The sequence below is a fragment of the Panthera leo genome, chromosome F3, assembly GCF_018350215.1.
Source record: "Panthera leo isolate Ple1 chromosome F3, P.leo_Ple1_pat1.1, whole genome shotgun sequence".
NCBI lineage: Eukaryota > Metazoa > Chordata > Mammalia > Carnivora > Felidae > Panthera > Panthera leo.
The window spans coordinates 14,221,629-14,232,963 of NC_056696.1; the positions used below are offsets into that span (position 1 = coordinate 14,221,629).

At 41.2% G+C, this 11,335-nt stretch overlaps 1 non-coding gene across 1 annotated transcript; it reads right to left on the bottom strand.

Annotated features, from left to right (window-relative positions):
• Positions 1–5,062: 5,062 nt before the first annotated feature.
• On the bottom strand, positions 5,063–5,196 carry LOC122212505. The gene has a single exon (XR_006199181.1). It is a non-coding gene; the product is annotated as a small nucleolar RNA SNORA70 (small nucleolar RNA).
• Between the last annotated feature and the right edge of the window lie 6,139 nt (positions 5,197–11,335).

Sequence of the window (11,335 nt, forward strand, 5' to 3'; positions counted from 1 at the left end):
AAAGCGGATTCTCTTTCTCCCTCACTCTCGGCCCCTCCCCTCCATGCTCTCTTTCACTCACTCTCTCTCTCTCTCTCTCTTTCAAAATAAATAAACATTTAAAAATAATAAAGAAAAGAAAAGAAAAAAACAGTTTTCACAAAAATAAAGCATGTTCATTTTAGAGAATTTGGAACCCAAAAGTATGTAATAAAGACAATTGAAGTCTATGTAATCTCGGTAATTAATAATGCAATATTATAGCAAGAATATTTTCTCATGTCATTGAAGATTCATTTAAAGTATGTTTTTTTATTTTTTTAATTTGTTTCATCTTTATTTATTTTTGAGAGAGAGAGAGAGACAGAGTGCGAGTGGGGGAGGAACAGAGAGAGAGAGAGAGACAGAATCCGAAGCAGGCCCCAGACTCTGAGCCTTCAGCACAGAGCCCGATGCAGAGCTTGAACTCACAAACCGTGACATCATGACCTGAGCCGAAATCGGACGCTTAACTGACTGAGCCACCCAGGAGCCCCTAAGGTATGTTTTTTATTGATGCAATGTTTTATTAATGCATAATCAAACTATTGGCTATTTTTTAAATCGTTCCTTTATTATTGAACAGTTTCCAAACATTCACTACACTCATATAAATGTCTCTTTAAATATATCTGTAGTGATTTCTATATTCGAGTCTTAAAAATCATCTTGCAAACCCTATTAAAGCATGAAAGAGGGCCAGAAAATATAGAATACCATATTCACATGGAATAGCTTACCAGTAGAAATCTATAATTCTGGGCATCTGGGTAGCTCAGTCGGTTAAGCAACTGACTCAGGTCATGATCTCACAGGCTCGTGACATTGAGCCCCACATCAGGCTCTGCACTGACAATGTAAAGCCTACTTGGGATCCTCTCTCTCCCTCTCTCTCTGCCCCTTTCCCGCTCATGTGCACTCTCACTCTCTCTCTTTCAAAATAAATAAACAGTTAACAAAAACAAGAAACCTATAGATTCTTCTAAAAATAACATGCTTACTATACATTTTTCGTTCAAATTCCAACACAATTTTGAGAGGAGTGTGACAAACTTGATTCTAAAAATTATAAAGAATAGCTGAGACACAGGGGTGCCTGGGTGGCTCAGTTGGTTAAGTGTCCAACTTCGATTCAGGTCATGATCTCATGGCTCATGGGTTTGGGTCCCACTTCAGGCTCTGTGCTGACAGCTCAGAGCCTGGAGCCTGTTTCAGAGTCTGTGTCTTCCTCTCTCTCTCTGCCCCTCCCCTGCTCACTCTCTTGTCTTGTCTCTCTCTCTCTAAAAATAAACATTAGAAAATTTTAAAATAAAAGAATAACTAAGACACAAGTACCTAACGCAATTTTGAAAAAGAAGAACAAAGATGGAAGACCTTTCTTACCAGATATTAAGATATGTCACAAAGCCACAGCAATGAAAGTAATTTACTACTGGCCCAGGAATAGCACATCAATGGAATAAAATAGGGATCCAGAAGCACACCCACACGTACATGGAAATTTCATATACAATAGCATCTCTAAAAATGAAGAAAAGATAGACCATTTACCCATTGATGCCAGAAGCACTGTCTTCTCCATGGGGAAAAAGTCAGTTAGAGTTCTACATGATACCGTATAGAAATGTTGACTGTAATAGATTAGATACCTTAATGTTTATTTATTTATTTATTTATTTTGAGACAGAGGAAATGTGAGCGGGGGAGGGACAGAGAGAGAGAGAGAGGGAGAGAGAGAGAATTTCAAACAGATTCCATACTTTCAGCACAGAGCCCAATGTGGGGCTCAAACTCAAGAACCATGAGATCAGGACCCAAGCCAAAATCAAGAATCGTATGGTTAACCGACTGAGCCACCCCATGTGCCCCTAGATTACTTTTTTTTTATTTACATCCAAGTTAGTTAGCATATAGTGCAACAATAATTTCAGAAGTAGATTCCTTAATGCCCCTTACCCATTTAGCCCATCCCCCCTCCCACAACCCCTCCAGTAACCCTCTGTTTGTTCTCCATATTTAAGAGTCTCTTATGTTTTGTCCCCCTCCCTGTTTTTATATTATTTTTGCTTCCCTTCTCTTGTGTTCATCTGTTCTGTGTCTTAAAGTCCTCATATAAGTGAAGTCATATGATATTTGTCTTTCTCTGACCAATTTCACTTAGCATAATACCCTCTAGTTCCATCCACGTAGTTGCGAATGGCAAGATTTCATTCTTTTTGATTGCCAAGGAATACTCCGTTGTGTATATATACCACATCTTCTTTACCCATTCATCCATCAGTGGACATTTGGGCTCTTTTCATACTTTGGCTATTGTTGATAGTGCTGCTATAAACATTGGGGCGTGTGTGCCCCTTCAAAACAGCACACCTGTATCCCTTGGATAAATACCTAGTAGTGCAATTGCTGGGTCATAGGGTAGTTCTATTTTTAATTCTTTGAGGAACCTCCATACTGTTTTCCAGAGTGGCTGCACCAGTTTGCATTCCCACCAGCAGTGCCAAAGAGATCCTCTTTCTCTGCATCCTCACCAACATCTGTTGTTGACTGAGTTGTTAATGTTAGCCATTCTGACAGGTGTGAGGTGATATCTCTTTGTGGTTTTGACTTGTATTTCCCTGATGATGAGTGATATTGAGCATTTTTCATGTGTTTGTTGGCCATCTGGATGTCTTCTTTGGAGAAGTGTCTATTCATGTCTTTTGCCCATTTCTTCACTGGATTATTTGTTTTTTGGGTGTTGAGTTTCATAAGTTCTTTATAGATTTTGTATACTAACCTTTTATCTGATACGTCGTTTGCAAATATCTTCTCCCATTCCGTCGGTTGCCTTTTAGTTTTACTGATTGTTTCCTTCGCTGTGCACAAGCTTTTTATTTTGATGAGGTCCCAGTAGTTCATTTTTGCTTTTGTTTCCCTTGCCTCCGGAGACGTGTTGAGTAAGAAGTTGCTGTGGCCAAGATCAGAGAGGTTTTTGCCTGTTTTCTCCTCCTTCCTATCTTACATTTAGGCCTTTCATCCATTTTGAGTTTATTTTTGTATATGGTGTAAGAAAGTGGTCCAGGTTCATTCTTCTGCATGTCGCTGTCCAGTTTTCCCAGCACCACTTGCCGAAGAGACTGTCTTTATTCCATTGGATATTCTTTCCTGCTTTGTCCCAGATTAGTTGGCCCTACATTTGCGGATCCATTTCTGGGTTCTCTATTCTGTTTCATTGATCTGAGTGTCTGTTTTTGTGCCAGAGATCGGATACTTTAATCTGAAATGGAAACCAATAAAGATAAGGAAAGTATAGAAGAATATCTCTGTAACCATGAATTGGAGGAATTAGTAAGGAAATCCTCAAAACCGCAACCATCAGAGGAGAAATATGTAGATTGAGTGTACAAAAATTGGGCTTCTTATGAAAGAAGGACATGATACACAAAATTAACAGACAAGTGACAACCTGGAAGAATATATTTGCCTCCTCTAAAACTCAAGAAATTCATACGTAGAATATAGAGAGAACTTCTATGTATCAACAAGAGTTGATTGGAAATCCAATAGATTGATAGGAAATCCAATAGAAAAGTGGACAAAAAATTAGAATAGACAAATCACAGAAGGAAGAATGCCTAACAAATCTATGAAAAGATGCTTGAACTCCCTAGGAAGCAGATAGTGCGGTTAAAATAACAATGAGATACTACTTTATAAAAATTTTAAAGTTTAATACCAAGAACTGGTAAGAATGCGGGGGAAGGGTTACCTCAAAGGCTCTTGGTTTGCGACAGTGAACGATGCAACCAGTAATTATGCAACTAAATATGTCCCAGCAATCACACTCCTGGGAATACACTCCGCAAAAACTTGCATGTGAGTCTTTATTGGAACCTGTATGAGGGTGTGCCTCTCAGTGCCATTTGCAGTGGCAGGGAGTAAGCTGGGGGCTGGTGGTCAGGGAAATAACTCTATCAAGTGGAATGAATGCAGTCAGGGCATAACTAAGCAGCAGCCAGAATTAATGAAGCAGATATACATTCAGCTATGTGGTCAGCTCTGAAGACATCGTGTCAAGTGGAAAAGGTGTGATACACAAAATAAAATCGGTAGCACGGAGCCCATGTAAATTTAAAACACTCTAAATAATATATGTCTCAAGCCTACTGGCGGATGCCTATGAGGAATACGGGATCAGAAATAAAGAGGAAAAAGAGGGCCTTGTGCAGGCCTAGGGTGACAGGATGATCAATGCTATTCTCCACTTGCTTGGGGGAAAAAAACAAACAAAACAAACTCAGAACTGTTACGGCAGTCACACGAGAAGGTCACCAGACTGAGGGTGGCTCTGATGGTAGGCCTACATAAACAAACTGAAACCTAAACCAGAGTCAATCCTGCAGATGCCTTGAGGTTAAGAGGAACAACCAATCACAAACCGCCAACTAGACTTTCCCAAGTAACGCACTCCTTAAGTTATAGCCAATGAAATCATTTCCTTGTTTTGCTTCTCTCTGAAAACCTTTCCCCTCCTTCCCACCAGTAGGGTGCTTCTAACTGCTTCCAGTCTGGGACTGCCTGATTCAAATCAATGTTAGCTCAAATAAACCCTTAACATTTTGATATACCTCCGTTTATTTTTGTTCTTGTTGCTGTTGTTGACAGAAAGTAGGATCCATCAACGGGCATGAATAAGGAGGGGGCAGCACCGAGGTTGTCATGAGTGCAGCACCCACCATTTGTCCTGGGGGCCACAATTAGGGATGTCTTTGAACCCATAGCCATCTGGGATGAGCCGCTTCTCCGCCACCACGTTTTCTAATTTCTCCTCACTTCTTGGAGATGTGGATCTTCCGGCAGCCAGGGAACCTGAACTTGGCCCTGCATAGGACCGGCCTCAGTTACATGCTCCCTTTTCTGCAGCTTGGCATGGATGGACATGACGACTGCCAATGTGGACCCAGGCCACTGTGCCCTGGGGCTTTCCAAAGTCACCTCGCTTACCTGTCTAGAGCCCAGATTGGAGATAGCATGAGGTCAGACATGAATGTCCACTGCAAAGGGCTGTCTCCAAGGTCCCTTAGGGCAACCCCAACACGCAACAGGCTGCATACACTACCCAGGAGGCTACTGTTTTCGGCCACGGCCCACCAGGCCCCTGTGGGGAAAGAGCACAGTTGGCTTCACTAGCAGCAGACTCTCTTTATCCTCCATTCCTTCCTCTCATACCTCCATTCCAGTCCAGTAGTAAATCCCTTATCTTCCAAATATATGCAGAATTCAATCATTTCTCATCTTTCCTACCAATACCACCCCAGGGCTTGGTCACCTTCACCTCTTGGCTGTTTTGGCAACAGTCTTCCAGCCAGTCTGCTTTTGTGTCTTCCTGCCTTTGGTCTGCTTGCTTCTTTTTCTTTCTTTCTTTTCTTTTCTTTTCTTTTTTTTTTTTTTTAGTCCTCAGGGTTCATTTATTGATTTATTTATATAAGTAAAATACACAGGTACAGGCTATGAAACGTGAGAACTCTTATGTGGACAAATTATGTCATTCTCTCACCAACAAACATTTTGTGGCTTGCCATAGACTTTAGAACAAAAATATGTCATCCCCAAAGACCTTAAAAGTAGTGCAAATCTGTACTTGAATTTCTTCAGTGTTTTTCTTGCCTTTGGAGTATTTCACCTAGTTTGCATCCTGATTATCATGTGAAGACTTTTCTGCTACTTCTGTTCATTATAACGGTTTCTGAATGTTTTTGAAATAAATTTATATTTAAAATATTATTGGATCAAAATTACGACAGACTTACCAGAAATGTAAATTAAATTTGACACTTTATTTGGGGAATTGGCAGAAGAGAAAAATATTTTGAAGTTTGAAATGAGAATACAAATAGTAAAAGAGCATAAAATAGGGGCGCCTGGGTGGCTCAGTCAGTTGAGTGTCCGACTTCAGCTCAGGTCACGATCCCATGGCTCGTGAGTTCGAGCCCCGCATCAGGCTCTGTGCTGACAGCTCGGAGCCTAGAGCCTGCTTCAGATTCTGTGTCTCCCTCTCTCTCTGCCCCTCCCTGCTCATACTCCCTCTCTCTCTCTCTCTCTCTCTCTCAAAAATAAACATTAAAAAATTTTTTAATAAAAAAAATAAAAGAATATAAAATATCTAAAAGAGTTAAAATATTATGACAAAATATTGGCATTTTGGTTTCCACGAAGAAACCATTGGAGAACAGAGATTGGATAGCAATTATAACTTGAAAGGATAAATGCATTTAAGACAGTCAATTAGAAGCGAGCATGGTGATGGGGTACCTGGGTGGCTGAGCCCGTGTAGCCTGAACTCTTGGTCTCAGTTCAGGTCTTGGTCTCAAGGTCGTGAGTTGAAGCCCTGCACTGGGCTCAATGCCCAGCGTGGAGACTGCTCAACCGAGGCTGGTTGTCTCGCAGCTTCGAAGAATGAAGAGGTGGACACAAAATGAGCAGCAGGCAAAATTTTATGAGAGTATGAGACTAGAAAATAAGAATAGTATGAAAGCTCTCTGCAGAGGCGACGTTCAAAAGTAAATGCCCATGGTCTGCTTTCAACACAGCACGTAAAAGGAGCCTATTAAACAGAAGTCAGATTACATCAATTTCTGCTTTAGATCTTCCAGCTCCTGTCTCACTCAGCATGAAAGCAAAATCTTGGCGTCCACCAGCCACAACAGCCATACCCCCTAGTCCCTCTGTTCTTACCTGCTCATCTCTCCCCTGGCCACTCACTCACGCCACACTGGCCTCTTGCCAGCCTAGAACATACCAAGTACACCCTTCATTCATGGCCCTTGCAGGGGTTTATAATTCTTCCTGGAGCATTCTTTCCCTAGAGTTCCAAACAGCTTCCTCCCTTACCCTGTCAGATCTTCATTCAGAAGTCTCAATGAGACCTTCTCTGAACACACTATTTAAAACTGCAACCCCTCAGACAAAAGAGCTGAACCAAACAGGCAAAAGATCTAAACGGACAACTTTCCAAAGGAGGTACACCGATGGGAAATACGCACAAGAGAAGGTGCTCAGCATCATATGTCATTAAGAAAATGCAAATTGAAGGAAAGATGAGATCCCACTACACATCGACTAGAAGGGGCTAAAATTTCAAAAATTATGATAAGAACTGACAGCATCAAATGCTGGTGAGGATGGGAAGCAATAGGAACCCTCATTCATTGCTGGTGGGAATGCCACATGGTACAGCCAGGAGCACTGGAGGCGATGGCCCACACCTGTAGTCCCAGCTGCTTTGGAGACAGGAATTTCACTCGAGCCTAGGAGTTTTGGGCAGTATAGCACACTGTGCCAATCCGGTATCTGCACCATGTTGGGCTTTAACACAGCGACCTCCCAGGAGCTAGGGGACCATCAAGTTGCTTAAGGAGGGCTGAGCTAGCCCAGGTCAGAAATGCAGGAGGTCAAAACTCCCATGCTCATTAAACCGGTACAGCCGCTTGGGAAGGCAGTTTGGCAGTTTCTTACAAAGCTAAGCATAGACTTAGCATGCCAGCAATTGCACTCCTAGTTATTTACTCAAATGAGTTGAAAACTTTTGTCCACACAAAAATCTGCACGTGGATATTTATAGCAGCTTTCTTCACAGTTGTCGAAAATTGGAAGCAGCCAAGATATTCTTCAATAAGTGAATGGATAAACAAACTATGGTACATCTGTACAATGGAACAGTATTCAGGGATAAAAAGAAAGGAGCAATCAAGCCACAAGGAGATACATAGAAAACTTAAAGGCATATTTCTTTTTTTTTTTTTTTTAAATTTTAGAAAGAGTGAGCAGGGGAGAGCAGCAGAGGGAGAGAGAGAGAGAGAGAGAGAGAGAGAGAGAACCTCAAGCAGGCTCCACACTCAGCACAGAGCCCAACACAAGGCTTGAGAGCCTGACACAGGGCTCGATCCCATGACCCTGGGATCATGACCTAAGCCAAAATCAAGAGTCAGATGTTCAACCAGCTGAGCCACCCAGGCTCCCCTAAATGCATATTTTGAAAGTGAAAGATGCTATTTGAAAAGGCTACATGTGGTATAATTAATTCCAAACCTCACATTCTGGAAAAGGCAAAAATGCAGAGATAGAAGGATCTGTGATTGGCAAGGATTAAAGGGAATGGAGAGCTGAACAAGTGGAGAACAGGGAATTTTTAAGGCAATAAAACTATTCTATGTAATACAGTAATGGTAGATACATGACATTATGCATTTGGCAAAACCCCTAAAACTGTACAATACAAAGAGCAAACCCTAAAATGTACATTATGGACTTCAGTTAATAATCATGTGTTACTCCTGTGCCAACTAACTTGGATGTAAATCATAAAAAATAAATAAATTATTAGATTAAAATAATAATAATAATGTGTTACTACTGGCTCATCAATTGTGGCAAATGTATCACATTAATGAAAGATGTTAATAAAAGAGAAATCATTTGAAGGACATATGGGAACTCTGTACTCTATGCTCAGTTGTTCAGTAAACCCAAAAATATAGGCACAATATGCAGAAAAGACATGACGAATATATACTATATATTTAGGTATATATCCTGTGTTATATATATATTTTATTTTTATGAAAGAGAGAAAGAGACAGAGAGTAAGCAGGGAAGGGGGGAGGCAGGGAGAGAGAGAGAGAGAGAAAGAATCTTAAGTAGACTCCACACCCAGCCCAGAGCCCAAAGGGCTCAATCCCACAAACCATGAGATCATGACCCTAGCCGAAATCAAGAGTTGGATGTTCAACCAACTGAGCCACCCAGGTGCCCCTATATTTTCTATGTAATACAGCATATCTAATTGTAATAGATATTACAAATAGATACAAATTACAAATAGATACATATCTAATTGTAATTACCCAAATCTCAAAACGTAACAATTATACACTATTATCTAACTCACACAGTCCATAGTCAAATAACATCAATTGTCCTAATAATGTCTTTTATAGCTTTTTTTTCCTAATTCAGGAACTGGTCCACTGCATTTAGTAATCTGGAAGAGGTCCTCAGTCTTTTGTTGGTGGTCGTGGTGGTCTTTCTTTACCCTGACATTTTTTAAGAGTTGAGGCCAGTTCTTTCACAGATATCCCTCAACTTGTGTTTGTCTCTTTCCTCATGGTCAGATTCAGATTATGCATTTTGGGCAGGAATCTTACAGAAGTGGTGTGCCCTCAGAGCATCATATCAGGAGATATAAGACGTTGGTCTGTCTCAGTGCGGGTGATATGACCTTGGATGCCCACATCCATCAGATTTCTCCCAAAGGGGAATTTTGTATATTTGGTTCACTGCCATATTCCTAGAGCCTAGAGTAGTGCCTGATATAGGCACTGAAAAAGAACACGTTGAGTCAATGACTAAATGACTTCAAGTCTGCGGAGCTGAAAAGACAAAGGGGAGGAAGAAGAAAAAGAAGAAGGAGGAGGAGAAAGTCGTAAGCCTGTAGAATAAATTATCAGTATGTACATTTTAGGTTCATAAATATTATTCAGGAGATCTCCAGGACATTTCTATCCAGAGCCATCATCCTCCTGCCAGCATAAACTTATCTTCTAATGTGTTAATGATATAGACTTGACCTCAATGATAACTCATTTTAAGATGATCCTCATTTTGGGGGCCCCTGGGTGGCTCAGTTGGTTGGTCATCTGACTTCAGCTCAGGCCATGATCTCCTGGTTCATGAGCCCCACATTGGGCTCACTGCCGCCAGCGCAAATCCTGCTTCGGATCCTCTGTCTCCTCTCTCTGCCCCTCCTCCACTTGCAGTCTCTTAAAAATAAACATTAAAAAAAAAAAAAAAAGATGATCCTCATTCTTAAAAGCTTTTTCAACTCTTTCAGAAGAAAATCTTCTGTGAAAGGAGCCTCAGAGGCCTGTTTCATAGATTATCAATTTTTATTATGGTATGCCTCAGTGGCAATGTGTGTCGTAGGTAAATATAATTTACTATTTACCTCCAGATATCTCTAATTTGGTTAATAGTCCCTTGCAATTATAAAGCAAGCAGTGTGAAAGGAAAAATGGTCACATATTCAAGCAATGTGCTAAGGAAAGGAAAGAAGGACATGAAAATATTATCATAAAAAATTTTAACATTATCGGGGCGCCTGGGTGGCTCAGTCGGTTGGGCGACTGACTTCACCTCGGGTCATGGTCTCACGGTTTGTGGGTTCGAGCCCCGCATCCGGCTCTGTGCTGACAACTCAGAGCCTGGAGCCTGCTTCTGATTCTGTGTCTCCCTCTCTCTGCACCTCCCCTGCTCATGCTCAGTCTCTCTCTGACTCCCAAAAAATAAATAAATGTTAATTTTTAAAAAAAAAATTTGTTTTTAATTTTAACATTATCAACTAGACAAGCAAAAATCAATTCCAATTGGTTCGGTGTCCATCAACACAAGCCAGTGAAAAGGAAAACTCTGTGAAGCATTTTGTTTTCAATCATTTTTTTTTTTGAAATTTATTGTCAAATTGGTTTCCATACAACACCCAGTGCTCATCCCAAAAGATGCCCTCTTCAGTACCCATCACCCAGCCTCCCCTCCCTCCCACCCCCCATCAACCCTCAGTTTGTTCTCAGTTCTTCAGAGTCTCTTATGCTTTGGCTCTCTCCCTCTCTAACCTCTTTTTTTCTTCTTCTTCTTCTTCCCCTCCCCCCATGGGTTTCTGTTTCCAAACATATTTTAAAAGCGATGTGGAAAGTGAAATTTTTTAAGCTTGGTTTTCAACTATCACCATAATTAATCATCAGGCTTTAATGTAAAGAAGGTTTTTTTTTTTTTCTCTTTTGATTTTTAAACATTCTACGGAGACTTAAATTGTCTCTGCTGTTACCAGCCTTTTCCCAGCTCCCTACGATGGGGTGGGGGGAGCCTTTACAAACAGGTCTGTGACACACTGACATTTCAAAGCCAATCCTTCTTTTAACAAAAGTCTTGGGGGGGGGGGGGCGGGGCGCCAGGATGCCTCAGTCAGTTCCAAGCATCCGACTTGGGCTCAGGAGTTCGACCCCACATGGAGACTCTCTGCTCTCAGCGTGGAGCCCACTTTGGATCCTCTGTCTCCCTCTCCCTGCCCATCCGCTGCTCTCATGCACACCTGGGCGAGCTCTCTCTCTCTCTCAAAACTAACCAAACATAACAACAAAAAAACCCCACCTCTCCAGGTTCATTGCTTCAGTAGAGCAGGGATAGAACATTTGTGTGCAGTCATTTCTCACCTTCATTTGGGAGTTCATTATATAAACAGATAATGACACACTCCCCGGAGAACACTTGACTGAATGCTACA